The sequence below is a fragment of the Poecilia mexicana genome, unplaced genomic scaffold (genome assembly GCF_051168715.1).
Source record: "Poecilia mexicana isolate PSO_F unplaced genomic scaffold, ASM5116871v1 scaffold_7, whole genome shotgun sequence".
Taxonomy (NCBI): domain Eukaryota; kingdom Metazoa; phylum Chordata; class Actinopteri; order Cyprinodontiformes; family Poeciliidae; genus Poecilia; species Poecilia mexicana.
In genome coordinates this window covers 18,498,082-18,510,515 of record NW_028263376.1, presented here as the reverse complement: position 1 = coordinate 18,510,515, position 12,434 = coordinate 18,498,082, and positions in this window count along the sequence as shown.

The window sequence follows — 12,434 nt, the reverse complement described above, 5'->3', positions numbered from 1 at the left end:
GCTAAAACTCTAACAGGATTTTTACGACGGTGTATTAGGGAAACTGTAGATAGAAAAAACAGTAAATTTCTGCCAAAAATGCCGAAATTTTGTGATTAATCTCAGACATTGTTTAGAAAACTTGAAATTCTGAAATTTCAGTTTTCTTGTTTTTTTCCTAGAAAATTTCTGGTTGTTCTCAATTTTTCTTTTTTGGCAAAAATACACAACTATATTTTTTTTCCACAATGGCCCTAATACACCATAGTAGAATTTGCATGTTTGCTGTATTAAAAGATAGTTTTCGGTTTATTTTGGGTTCGACTGAATAAATGTATTTTCAGTAACAAGAACACAAAAACACAAAATCTTACCAAGTATTTGTGTCTAGTTTTTTGTTCTATTAGCAGATTATTTAACTTATAACAAAATATTTTCCCGTGTTATAAGTTAATTTATCTGCCAACAGATAAATTATTGACTTTTTTATGAATATTAAGGAATTATCTACTAAAATCAAGCCCCTATATATATATTGCTTAAAAGTTACCTTTAAGTTAGTTTGTCTTATTTCAAGTGTAATAAGATATTTGCACTAGAAACTAGACCAAAAATAGTTGGTAAGATTTTGTTTTTGCAGTGCAGGATTTGGGTCACTTTTTTTCAAAACACTTGCTATTTTTAGCCAAATTTAAGAAAGAATAAAAGCTCATTTGGGTGCAGCAAAGTTGGGTTTTCAGTAAAAATCTTTTGATTCTACCTTTTGTTAAAACTTGGATATAAAAACACATATACTTTCTGCTGAACTTTACATTTTATTGCCAATTTTTGTCTCAAGGAGTCTAATTCTTAAAAACCACAATGTACGTTTCTGTGCACGGCTTTCAAAGCTGTACTGTAGGTGTTTGTACAAACTACTCGTTAAATTTTACAACCACAGTTTAGTCAGTACACTTTTAAACAGAACTGCACTGTAATCCACTCCAGGCTGAATTATCAAGGAGTCGCATCAAAACACAGAGGAATCAGGTTAAAGTTGCCTATCACTTCAGAATATCAATAAAAGGAGCAGAAAGAGAGTTTATTACACATGGAGCTGCATATGTTACATCAGATCTTCAGAATCAAGAGATAAAGTTGTTTAAAGAGACACATTGTCTGGATATTATAACTAAGTTAATTTCATGTAGGAGCTTCACAAACTGCAGAATCTTATATTAAAAAGAGCCATCAGATGAAAAGGGAACTGAATGCACATCGTCCTACATCCCCTTTGGCTGCAAACGATTTCAAATTATGCAGAAGTCTAACCAACCATTGTCTTCCTTTCTGACTTATCTATTTATGTTCCTTCTTTGGACAACTGTGGATGACAAAAATTAAAAAAAAAAAAAAAAACATTTTGAAACATTCTGAATTTAAGATTTCCTCTGCGTTTAAAATATGCACTCAGACCCATTCAGGAGATGAAATCAGCCTGAAGATGTAATATTCAAACTTTGGGCTCTTTTTAGGACAGTACAAACAGCCTGGGTTATTTAGGTGCCACATTGTTGATCTCACATGTCAGCTTTGTTGGTAGCTTCAGTCATATATAATTCAATTAGCTAAAGTAGCTGTGATGTTTTTAAGACATTTAAATGGGTGCCGCCCAGACAGAAGCCTTTAATCACATCACCTCAGGAACAAGTCCCAGAGCTGCAAGCAGTTCTGGCTCTTCTTTTGTCCAAAAACACAAAGTAGATGTGCAGGGAAAAAAACAGCCAAGGGTAAACAAACTGAGATCCCTGACAAATAAGTCTTAGCCACAACGACAAAATAAAATGGCTAAAAACAGCCAGAACACACATTTTGGACAACATATTTAAACCTGCTCTGATTGATTTTGTTGTAACTAAAGGCATAAAAAACACTTTTCCTCCCACTCGGTGTCTGTGACTGACTAAAATACTGCCCCATAAACTCAATAATTTATTTCCAGGCGATGAAAGGATAGCAGCGAGGATAGATGCTGGAGCATGCCTGCTGCGTAGGACATAAAAGATGAGAGGGAGTGGACAGAACGGAGGGAAAAACCGCTCATTCATCCTCAGTCCTGCTTTCACCGCGCAGAAAATCTGATGAAAAGAAGCGGAAGTTGTTTACTTAACACAACAAGCATTTCTCCTCAGGCTGTGGATTGTGAATCTGGCCAGAACTTAATTGTCTCTGTATAATTTGAGTCTTAATGTGTTTGCCTTATACGACTTTAAAATTAAAAACAAATCAATTTGTCCACCAGTTTTGAGTTTTCCTCATTGTTTTCATCCTGCAGCATCACAAGGAGTTCAAAGGTTAGTTTAGGCCGGGGGTGTCCAAACTTTTTGTCATGTGGGCCAACATTGTTGAGTCAAAAGTAGAAAAGAACAACGACCTGAAATCAAAGCACATTTTTTTATCTACAAAAATGTCATAAATTAAAATTAATCTCAGAAATTTTCTAGAAAAAAAATGTGGAAAATGTTCAACTTTTGTAATTTTCTGAGATTCAAAAGCTGAAAATTGTCAACATTTGATACTGAAGAATTCATGGCTTTTTGTAGAAAATGTCAGGATTTTTTATTATTTCACAACAGTCAGTGCTGTGCTAATATTCGGTTGTTATTTACAATTGTCATTATTACTATTTTTATCCATAGATTTTCTTATCTTGTTATCAGAGAAAGTTTGTAACCATTTTGTTTATGTAATATAATATATTTGTTGGCTCTTTAGCCCAGCATATTGAACAGGCACATGGATATTTTGGTAATTATTGAGTCTGTAAGTAACATAATTCATTAAATTGAGATAAGATTAAATAAGCGCTCACTTCTTCCCACAACTTTTCAAACAGAAAAGCAAACAAATTATTTTTGGTTATGTTAATTCTTGCTTGTCTTCTTATTTTTAAAAACCTATTTGAAATAAATCAAATAAAATCAAATCATAACCAAATTCTGCAGAACTGATGGCTGAACATTCAACTCCAGGATTGAATTCAAGCTTCCATTGATTACAGTAACTTACACAGATCCTGAAGCAGCAAAGAATCCCATCATGCTTCACTGTTTCTGGAAAAGGTCCACAGATCAGATTCCCATAAAGGATAGAGTAAGCTGCTGGTATGTGAGACAGTAGTTGTATTATTTTTAGTCACCAGTGGTAGTTTCTTTAAAACTGCCCCATGGTGGCCATTTTAGTCTGACCTCTTTCTTGCTCCTTCTTCCTTTTTGACCTCCTTGTTGAGTCATTATGCAAACTTTGAGTAGTTTCAGTAAGTCACACAGTCTCTGATCTTCACTTGAAATGCTTCTGAAACCCTTTCAAAACTGATGCACATCAGTGACATTCTTTCTCATCTGCTGTTGTGTTTTCTTAGGATCAGGACATAATGTGGATCTTTTATCCTACTTCATGTTCTTCATGTCAGACAGGTTCTGTTTAGGTGATTTGGAGTAATTAAGTCTGGGTGTGTCAAGTGAAACTGTTACAAAATATGCAGCTAATAATAATTAACAGCAAACGCTATTCTATTTTCACAAAGGGCAAAGCTGCATTTTATATTTACTCCGATTATCTTAGATGATTGGTTTGATGTTCTAAAAAATTAACGAGACAAAAAAAAAACTAAAGAACTCTAATATGTTTTTATGACGCTATATGTGTTTAGTTTATTAATTTAATCTATCTACATCATATCTCTTTATTTGAGTTGGTTAGTTGGAGTTATATTTACAATCCCTCTAAAAAACATTTATATTTAAACTCACAGCAGTGAATGATTGACAATGAAAGAAAAAGAAAATGAGACCTCTTGATTTTTTAGTGATGGTGTGTGCAGTGCTAGTTTTTATTTTATATTTTTTTTTAGTAAGGTGGATCAGATAATTTAAAAAAAACTTTAACATCCATAATTTTCATTGTACTTTACAATGTCGGGCTACTTTTTGTTGGTTTTTTGCAAAGCAAATTATCTAGAAATGAATTTGAAAATGCAGATGACTGACACGATTTTTCTCTGGTTTATTACGATTAAAAATATCTGAAATCAGGGGTTCAACCAGAGGCTGTTTTTGTTTGCTTCCACTCCAAAAAGCTACAGACTTGATGAAAAGGAGAGAGCTCAATCAACCCCCAATATTTACTCTGTGCTGCTTGTGACCACTGTGAGGTATACATCGTAAATATTTTTCTTAATCTGAATGAACGAGGAGCTCACACACTGGGCGCACTTGGATGTTTAAAGAGGGAGAGTTCGCAGAGGAAGGGGTGCCATGCAAATATTTAAGGGAGCGAACATTCAAAGGCCATTTGTGCTTTGGAGCATGAGGAAATAATCCGAGCTTTAGCTCAGTGAAGATCCCATTTTCAATGCACTTTTCCAGCTCCAGCAGCTCTCTGAGCGTAAGCAGGCATGGCTGCTGCCGAGGCATATTATTTAAAGCCATTTGTTATTTTTGGATGGTTCGAATTACCTGATAGGACACACTGGGGGGGGGGGGGGGGGGCTTTTTAATGCCACACTGTCACGATGAGAGATTTGAGGGTGGATTAGGTGTCATATTTGATTTGTAATTCAGCACTTCTCCTCCCTTCTTCACTTCATGCAACACATTTATAAAAATATATCAGTTTCACTTCCTCTGCTGGACTTTAAACACGCTTTGAACACACCACAAAACAGACAACTGAAAATGAAACAAGATGCTACAGTATGGATCTGTGTGATGGGGAGGAACCGAACACATCCTCCTCCTGCTGAGGTCACATGTCACTCTGGCCCCTGGGAGAAACCGCAGACAGCCTCATCTCACACACTGTGGCCTTTCATAGCCTGCACGACTCAGGGCCAGAATAATATGGTGGACAGAGAACGGGAAATTAGCTCTATCCTGCTTTTACACCAAGTATTCCTGGTCCAGATTCCAGAGCAAATATCTTAGTAGACTTGAAATAAGATAAACCTAACATACAAGAAACTTTTCAGTAACAGGAGCTTGCTTTAAGTAACACTGATTTTAAAAAGTACTTGTTCCACTAGCAGATTATTTTACTTACAATATATTTTCCCCATGTTGTAAATAAAATAATCTGCCAGTGGAACTAATACTGAAGGATGAAGTGACCCAATTCCGATTTTTTTGTCAAAAAGTTGTTGTTTTTTTGCCATAGTCGTTCACACTTCCAAATACAGACAACCTGTATGTGATCTCCAGTGTGAACGGGCAAACGACCTGAAAGTGTCCCGCATGTGCAGTAGAGGGCGCAATAACGTCAGCATACTCAGTGTTTTGTCAACCGCTATAAAAAGAAGAAGTGCTCAGTGTTTGCAGAAGTAAATGTGGATGCTAACGGTGGAGCATAGCTTACATATTGGTTGGTATGGTCCGCCAAGGCTGTTGTTTTTCTTCCCGCTTGCGTGTATCAGGACGCAGATTAGTGACGTCGGTCGAGTATCGATGATGTCCAGGTCAGATGGATGTGACCTGGCCATTAGGTCACATTTGAATCGGATACGTATCTGTAATGCAAGCGGCCTGGGTCAAAATCTGATCTGTGTTGTTCAAACCGTCATGAAAATATCAGATACTGGTCGCATTAAGGCAAAAAAATAAAATAAAAAAGTCGGAATTGGTCGATTCTTTTCATCAACATTAGAAATTATTTACTCAAAACAAGCTCCTGTGTCTTGCTTTTGACTTTCACTGCAGTTAGTTTTTTGCTTTGCATGGCTACACATTAATGTTTTTGCTTAATTGTCTTTGCAGACCAGTCAGTTTCTGCCAGAATGGATGGAGAACATTCTAGACTCCTATCAAGCTATTCTAACACATTACTAGATTTTTAATCTAAACCAACTCTGACTGCAGCAGTTTAAATCTGCAGCCTCTAACAGAGTTTTACCCCAGGATTGTGCTGCATTTAACTTCATTTATCTTCTTATTAGACATTGCTATTAAAGTACTAGTTCCACTGGCAGAGAACATTTTTCTCATAAGTGAAATAATCTGCCAGTAGAACTGGTACTTTTCATTGATAATATTAAGGAATTATTGACTGAAAGTCACTTGTATGATAATCTTGTCTTATTTCAGGTGTACTTGCATATTTTCACCAGAAACTGGACCAAAAATACTTGATTAGAATTTGTGTTTTTTTTTGTAATTCTTTGTTCTCAATTCAATACTTTGTTTTCATCAGTCCATCTTATTGTTTAAATAATAAATTACATCATCTGATTTCTAAGAAGGGACCAATAAGTTAATTTTGAGATAAATTCTGCATTGATTATGTAATCAATATATCATGGCAGCCAATCTCCTTCACACAATTATGATTGGACAGAGAATAAAGGAACAGCCACAAGGACATGTTGCATATTGATCTGCGATGCAGAGAAAGATCTATTTCACTTCTAATAGATTTTCAGTGCCATGCTATCTCTCTGCTGGCAGCTCCACGATTGATGAATCCCTGCGACTAAGGAAGACTTTGTCCCTTTGCCAGGTGATCAATAGATCACTCGCCACAGCACCGACAGACCGAGCCCAAAAAGCACTCCACTTTAAATCCCTTGGCTGGGGTTAGAAATAACAAACAGCCAAAGGGTAACTTATAGTCCCTTTGCTTATTTTCCACCAAAATGTTACTGTATGATGGACCAATTCATCTGCCTGTGGAGGCACAGAAACATGTACATCAGCGTGGGTCTATAATTAAAATGTGAGGAATGCATCTCAGCAGATAGAGTCAAAATGCCCTCTGCTGGACATAGTGAAAAACAAATTACATTTTCTGCATCTGTGGAGTGTTGTACAGTTTATAGAGGAAGAACATGGAAATCCACTCAGAGAGGCCTCCACTGCGACTTTAAAGGAAGAGATTCTTCTTGAGATGAACGGTTCCAACTAAAGCAGCCACGCATCAGTCACATGATGTGTTTTATCAGGATTTTATGTGATAGGTCAACACACTGTAAAGTATAACTGAAAAGTGGAAAAAATAGTTTTTGTAATTATTTTCAAATTGGAATACCTGGCAAAAAGATCATCAAAGCAGAAATTAACAAATATTCACGGCTCTGTCCTACACCTCACAAATTTGCTATTTATGGAGGAGGGTACTATTGAAATAAGCTAAGTTTATTTAAAGTTTTTTAAATGTGGAAGAAGATGCTCTGATCAGATTAAGCATTTCATAAATACTATGGGAGACAAAAAGATATCTCTGCACATTGCTCTGAGCACTGCAAACATAATCTTATCAAGTCTTTTTGGTTCAGTTTCTAGTGCGAATAGCTTAAAATAAGTAACTTTTCAGCAAGATATAGAAGGTTTTTTTTAATCAATAATTCCTTAATATTTATCAGAAGTACTCATTCCTCTGGCAGATTATTTCACAACATGGGAAAAATATCTTATAAATAAATTGAAACTGGGTAGTACTGCAAGCAACAAACATTTTAATTTTGTAAAGCAAATTATTTTTTTTAAATTGTTTTGTACATTAAATATAAAATATTCTGTTTATAAAACCCTCCAATATGTTCAAAAAATAAAAAGGCTAAGAAAATGTTATCAGAAGTCTAAACGCGTTGTTCTCATGTGACGTCACACCTCCGTGAATTTTGTAACCGACAGTCATCTCGACAAGCAGAGTTGCTATGATAACAATAAACTAGCCACAAGTTTACAACTATCTAGTACTCGATTACGAATTTTGAGTACTCTACCCCCCTCTGTGTAATACTATATCAGTGATATTTACTGTAGTACTTACTGTCGAACTAGCTAAGTTAGCTTAGCTATCGTAGCTTTAATCTGCTAGCTCAGACGGACATGTAGCCTACGTGTATGTTGTACTTACTCTGCCAGTCACCAGAACCTTGTAATTGAAGAGTTCGTACTTCCTTTACAAATCCGTTTAAACATTGATTGCATGCGGCCATAGCTTTCATGCCGCAAAGCTCCTCCTTAAACACTCTTTGAGTTGACTAGGTAGTGAACAATATCGTAGTATTAGATGTATTTTCTTTCTCCGTCTCATTCCAACAGAAGCGATTTTGCTCATTGGTCAAGAGTGTCCACATATTTTCTTTTGGTTGGTCTTGAAGGCATGGGTCCACTTCGCATTGCACATGCATTTGCCTACTAAGATGGCGTGGATCACTTCCGGTTCAGATTTGTGGAAACCATGTATTCTCGGCAAATTATGTAAATGATTAAATGGTTGAATGACAGTTTCTATCGTATATATTTGACAGCGAATTAAGTTGCAATATATCACAACAAATATATTGTTTTCCAAACATAATATTTTTATGTTTTCAACATTGTCAGTACATAGCAATGTTCTGATTGTTATGTAAGATTTTGTTCTTGTCATGCTGGGTTTTATGCTTTCAACAGCATTTAGAGTTTATTCAAACAACTTATCTCAACATCATTGTTTTACTTTTTTCCAAGCCCACTCTAAATCTTTTTAGGTATAAAGACCAGAAGGCAAAGTTGATCTAAAGGAAAAACATTTACAAAGATGGAATCATAAATTAAGAAAACATTTTAATCCCCAAGACAAAATCTTGTTAATCTTGGATTCGTCATCTGTTTCACATGCCAAAGTACAAATAAGCCCTGTGGATGTGCGTAGGCACAGACAGTGGCTGCTTCATAACAGCTGGTATTTCCAAAAATAATTTCAAAGCGTCTGCATTTGTCGCCGTGTGTGTACAGGAGTGTCCTGCAGGGCAGAAGGGCTTGCTGATGAGTCAGGAAATATGCTGGGTGTCCTGCAACAAACAACCTTCCAAGGACGCTGAGCTAATCTGTGAAGGGCACGATCAAAGGTTACCTTGAAAGGTAGTCGCTGTGGGAATGTAATAGCTCTAAAAATGTACAACTAAAAAATATTCATACAAGTGGCATCCCTTCCCCTGTCGAACAGCTTGGTGGTGCGGAAACGAGATCATTAGTGCTGAACAGCAAATCAAGTCAAATGAGAATATGTTCTTTTAAGCAAATCTATAAATATTCATTCACAAGTGGGCTGAGGAAGGAAGGCAATTTGTGTTGAATGATGAGTAAATGTTAACAACCCACTCTGCTGCTAATTCAAATGCAATGTTTCTGTCTTGATCAAAAGTGTTCCTCTCTCAAATTCATGAATAAAATCCCAAGCAGAGCTAAAAACGGACAATGGATATCCTGTCAACAGTCACTTTGTGTTTTAAATCTTAAATATTGCCCTTCTTTGTCAAACTGTTCACATTTTATTTATTTCTACTGTCTATTTTTGTTATTTCTGTTTACTTTACTGTCTATTAAGATGTGTGCTGCTGCTGTCTTTCTAGCCAGGTCTTCTTTGTGAAAGAGATGTTGATCTGAATGGTTAAATAAAGACTTAATAAAAATAAAAATAAAAAAAATTATGACCTCTGCAACCTCCATATCCACAGATATGGAGCAAAAGAAGAGTCAATAGAACCGGCAGGAAGGATCGGAATCAATAATAAGGTATCAGCTCAGCGTTCTTCATACAAACTTCTCACAGCAGGAAATTAAAATACCATTCCTGCACTCTGCATCATTGAAAGTATGCCAGACATTTATTATTGAGTCCAACTGAATTTAATCTTAATGCGTCCCGACAGAGTAGCAGTGACATTGCATCAAATCCAACCCTCCTAATTAAAGAATTAGTCTTGCATGCCATGCACTCAAGAGCACTCGCATTTTAAGAGAGGCTACTTCCAAGGGTGCAGTACTTCTCTAAGGAGTAGGAACATAACAAAGACTGTTCCTTTCCAGGAAATATAGGGGAAAAATAACCAGTGGCTGACTGCTAATAAGGCTGACATCAAAAAGACCAGAAAGGTCAAGCAAACACTCATTTATCATGCACAGCACAGGTGCAATCTGTGGTGGAAATCCAGAATAAATGTGAGGTGCAGAAGTGGGAAAGATGGCGGTTCAATTCGGGACGATCAAAGAGGCAGCTTGCTTTCACTGTAATAAGCTATTTCCTGTGGTTTTCGGAGAAATCCTCCTCTGAGTGAGGATGGCTCAAAAATACAGGGTTCACATGAATAATTTAGTGGTGTAGGAAAGCGATGCATCCATTTTCTAAAAAGAAGTTTGAATGAATCTTTTTTTTTTTTTCTTCAGAAACTCTCTTTAAACATCACAAAAAGGAAAAAAGACAGTAAACAGCTCATTGCTTTGGTTTTGTGAATCAATATTTTAAAAGTCATTTATTTAGGATGACAATATTTGATCATAATTAAAACAGTTTTATTTTGCATCAAGATTAAATTTAAGATAAACAATATTTTGCTTTTCTTTCCTAGACATTTTCAATCCTGTACAAAACTTTTCTAATCGAATGTGCTTAGAAAATATGACAAATATAACATAAAAATAAATCACTTAAAGTGTGTTGTAAAACTTAACAATCCTTAAAAAAAAGTCAAGCAAATATCTTTCAAATGATTCCAACAATAGGATTCACCTCATAAAAAAACGATTAAATATTAAAACTAGCTCACTAAAATATTGACCATTTGCAACGTCACTAAATAGTTTAACATGCCAGGACGGACGTCGGAAATGAGGATGGGGAGTATTGAACCGAAAGACTTAAGTTGTTTTCTCAAATTGTTTTTGTCAGTTTATTCATGGCCTTCTACTTGTTCGAGTCAAGCTAATTTGTCTGTGAACTTAACACACCTGGTTGGGGCTCATAGACGGCGGGATTTACAGAAGCATGAAACAGTTAACTTAGAAAGCGACCCGTACTTTCTCCCTCCTGAGGTGTTGATCAAATTTCCAACTTTGCCTAAATTCACACCACATAATTTATGTCACGTTTATGTCATAAATGACGATTCGCCTTAAACCGGAGCAGCATTAAAAACGTACAAAGATGCTAACTAGTTTTCCCCCCTATATGCTAGGCTACATGATGGTGCGGTATTGTCTCCATGGTTACTAACGGTTACCATCGCCATAATACAAAATTTGATATCTTTCTGATCATGATTACTTGTACAGTATATAAACGTTAATATTAACGCCATTATGATTGACGGCTGCTATAAATCCCTGCTGTATTTTTCCTCGTTAAAAGTTACAAAATAAAATGACAATTTTGGTTTTCATCCTTGTCTGTTCGTGCAGCACCCTGTGACCATTTTTACTGGGAAACTAACTAAACAAAAGCAATATTAGTCCACCATATGTGCGTTTTTGACAGGCTTTACAGGAGCGTAAAGGTTGTTTTGACGTCCAACATGGTGGAGTGGGCGGAGTCTCGAATGTGGTGACGTCACGTGCAAGGGCCACCATCGAGGCATTGTTGCAGAAACCATGAAACTTATAGCCTTAAGTGATGAATTTGATTTGTAAACTGTTTTTTTTTTTTTGTTTTTTTTTCTCATGGAATCCTGTGGATTTGTTACCACAGCGCCTCGAGTATACTGCTACTGTCTGCAAATGTATACTCTTTATTTGTAAATAAAGTTTATTTAAAAAAAAAATGTTGCAGAAACCAAAGTGAAGGACAAAGATTAGAGAATAGCTTTTAAGCAGGATCACATCCAACATGCTTCCGACTCTAAATTAACAAATTTATATTGAAATATAAACTTGAGAAAATACATTATGGTGGTAGTTTAATTAAGTCTTTGATCATCTTTTTAAAATTAACCCAAATTACTACATGTACTTATGACAAAAAATAGATTTTTGGAGACAGACCGACTGGTCTCTGCCTTAAGGCGGCCATCTTTACGACTCATGTTCACAATCTGTTTGCTAAAGCTCCACCTTAGGATCTCCACCTTCAGCAGAGCTTTATCCATCTGTTTATTCAGTGGCTGTTGGCAGAAAGGCAAACCACATGAATAAAAAATAAACATGTGGTTTGGTGCTGCTTTTAAAGAATGACAATAGAGAAACGTGAGCCATGAAGCCTGTGAGTTCTCCACAGACGGGGGGCTTCTCTTTCTGTTGTCTTAGTTTTGCAAGGCGGAGGGATGGCGTATCCTCCGTCACTGGGAACGTCTCAAACGTTGAGATTTCTAGCTGTGAAAGCAAAGGTCCTGTTACGTTTAATAATAGAAAAGGCTGCGGCGCATTGGGAGTGGCTGTCTGAGCACACAAACCAGAGCGCGCAGCTGTTCATGGACAGACACAGAGGCACTGAGGAAGATAGTTGAACATGAGAAGCCACAACAAAATGGTGAAATGTAAAAATAGAGATAAAGAAGAAGGAGAAAGAAAGGAATTTAAAACGTACCCCAACTCTGTCAGGATCTACAATCTGAGCTGATGTCATACAAATCAGTGCTGAAGAGGTTTCTCCATTCATTGCATATAATTTACAGGATATTAAGGGTTCCCTAACAGCACTATGTATAAAATACATTTGTTCCACCT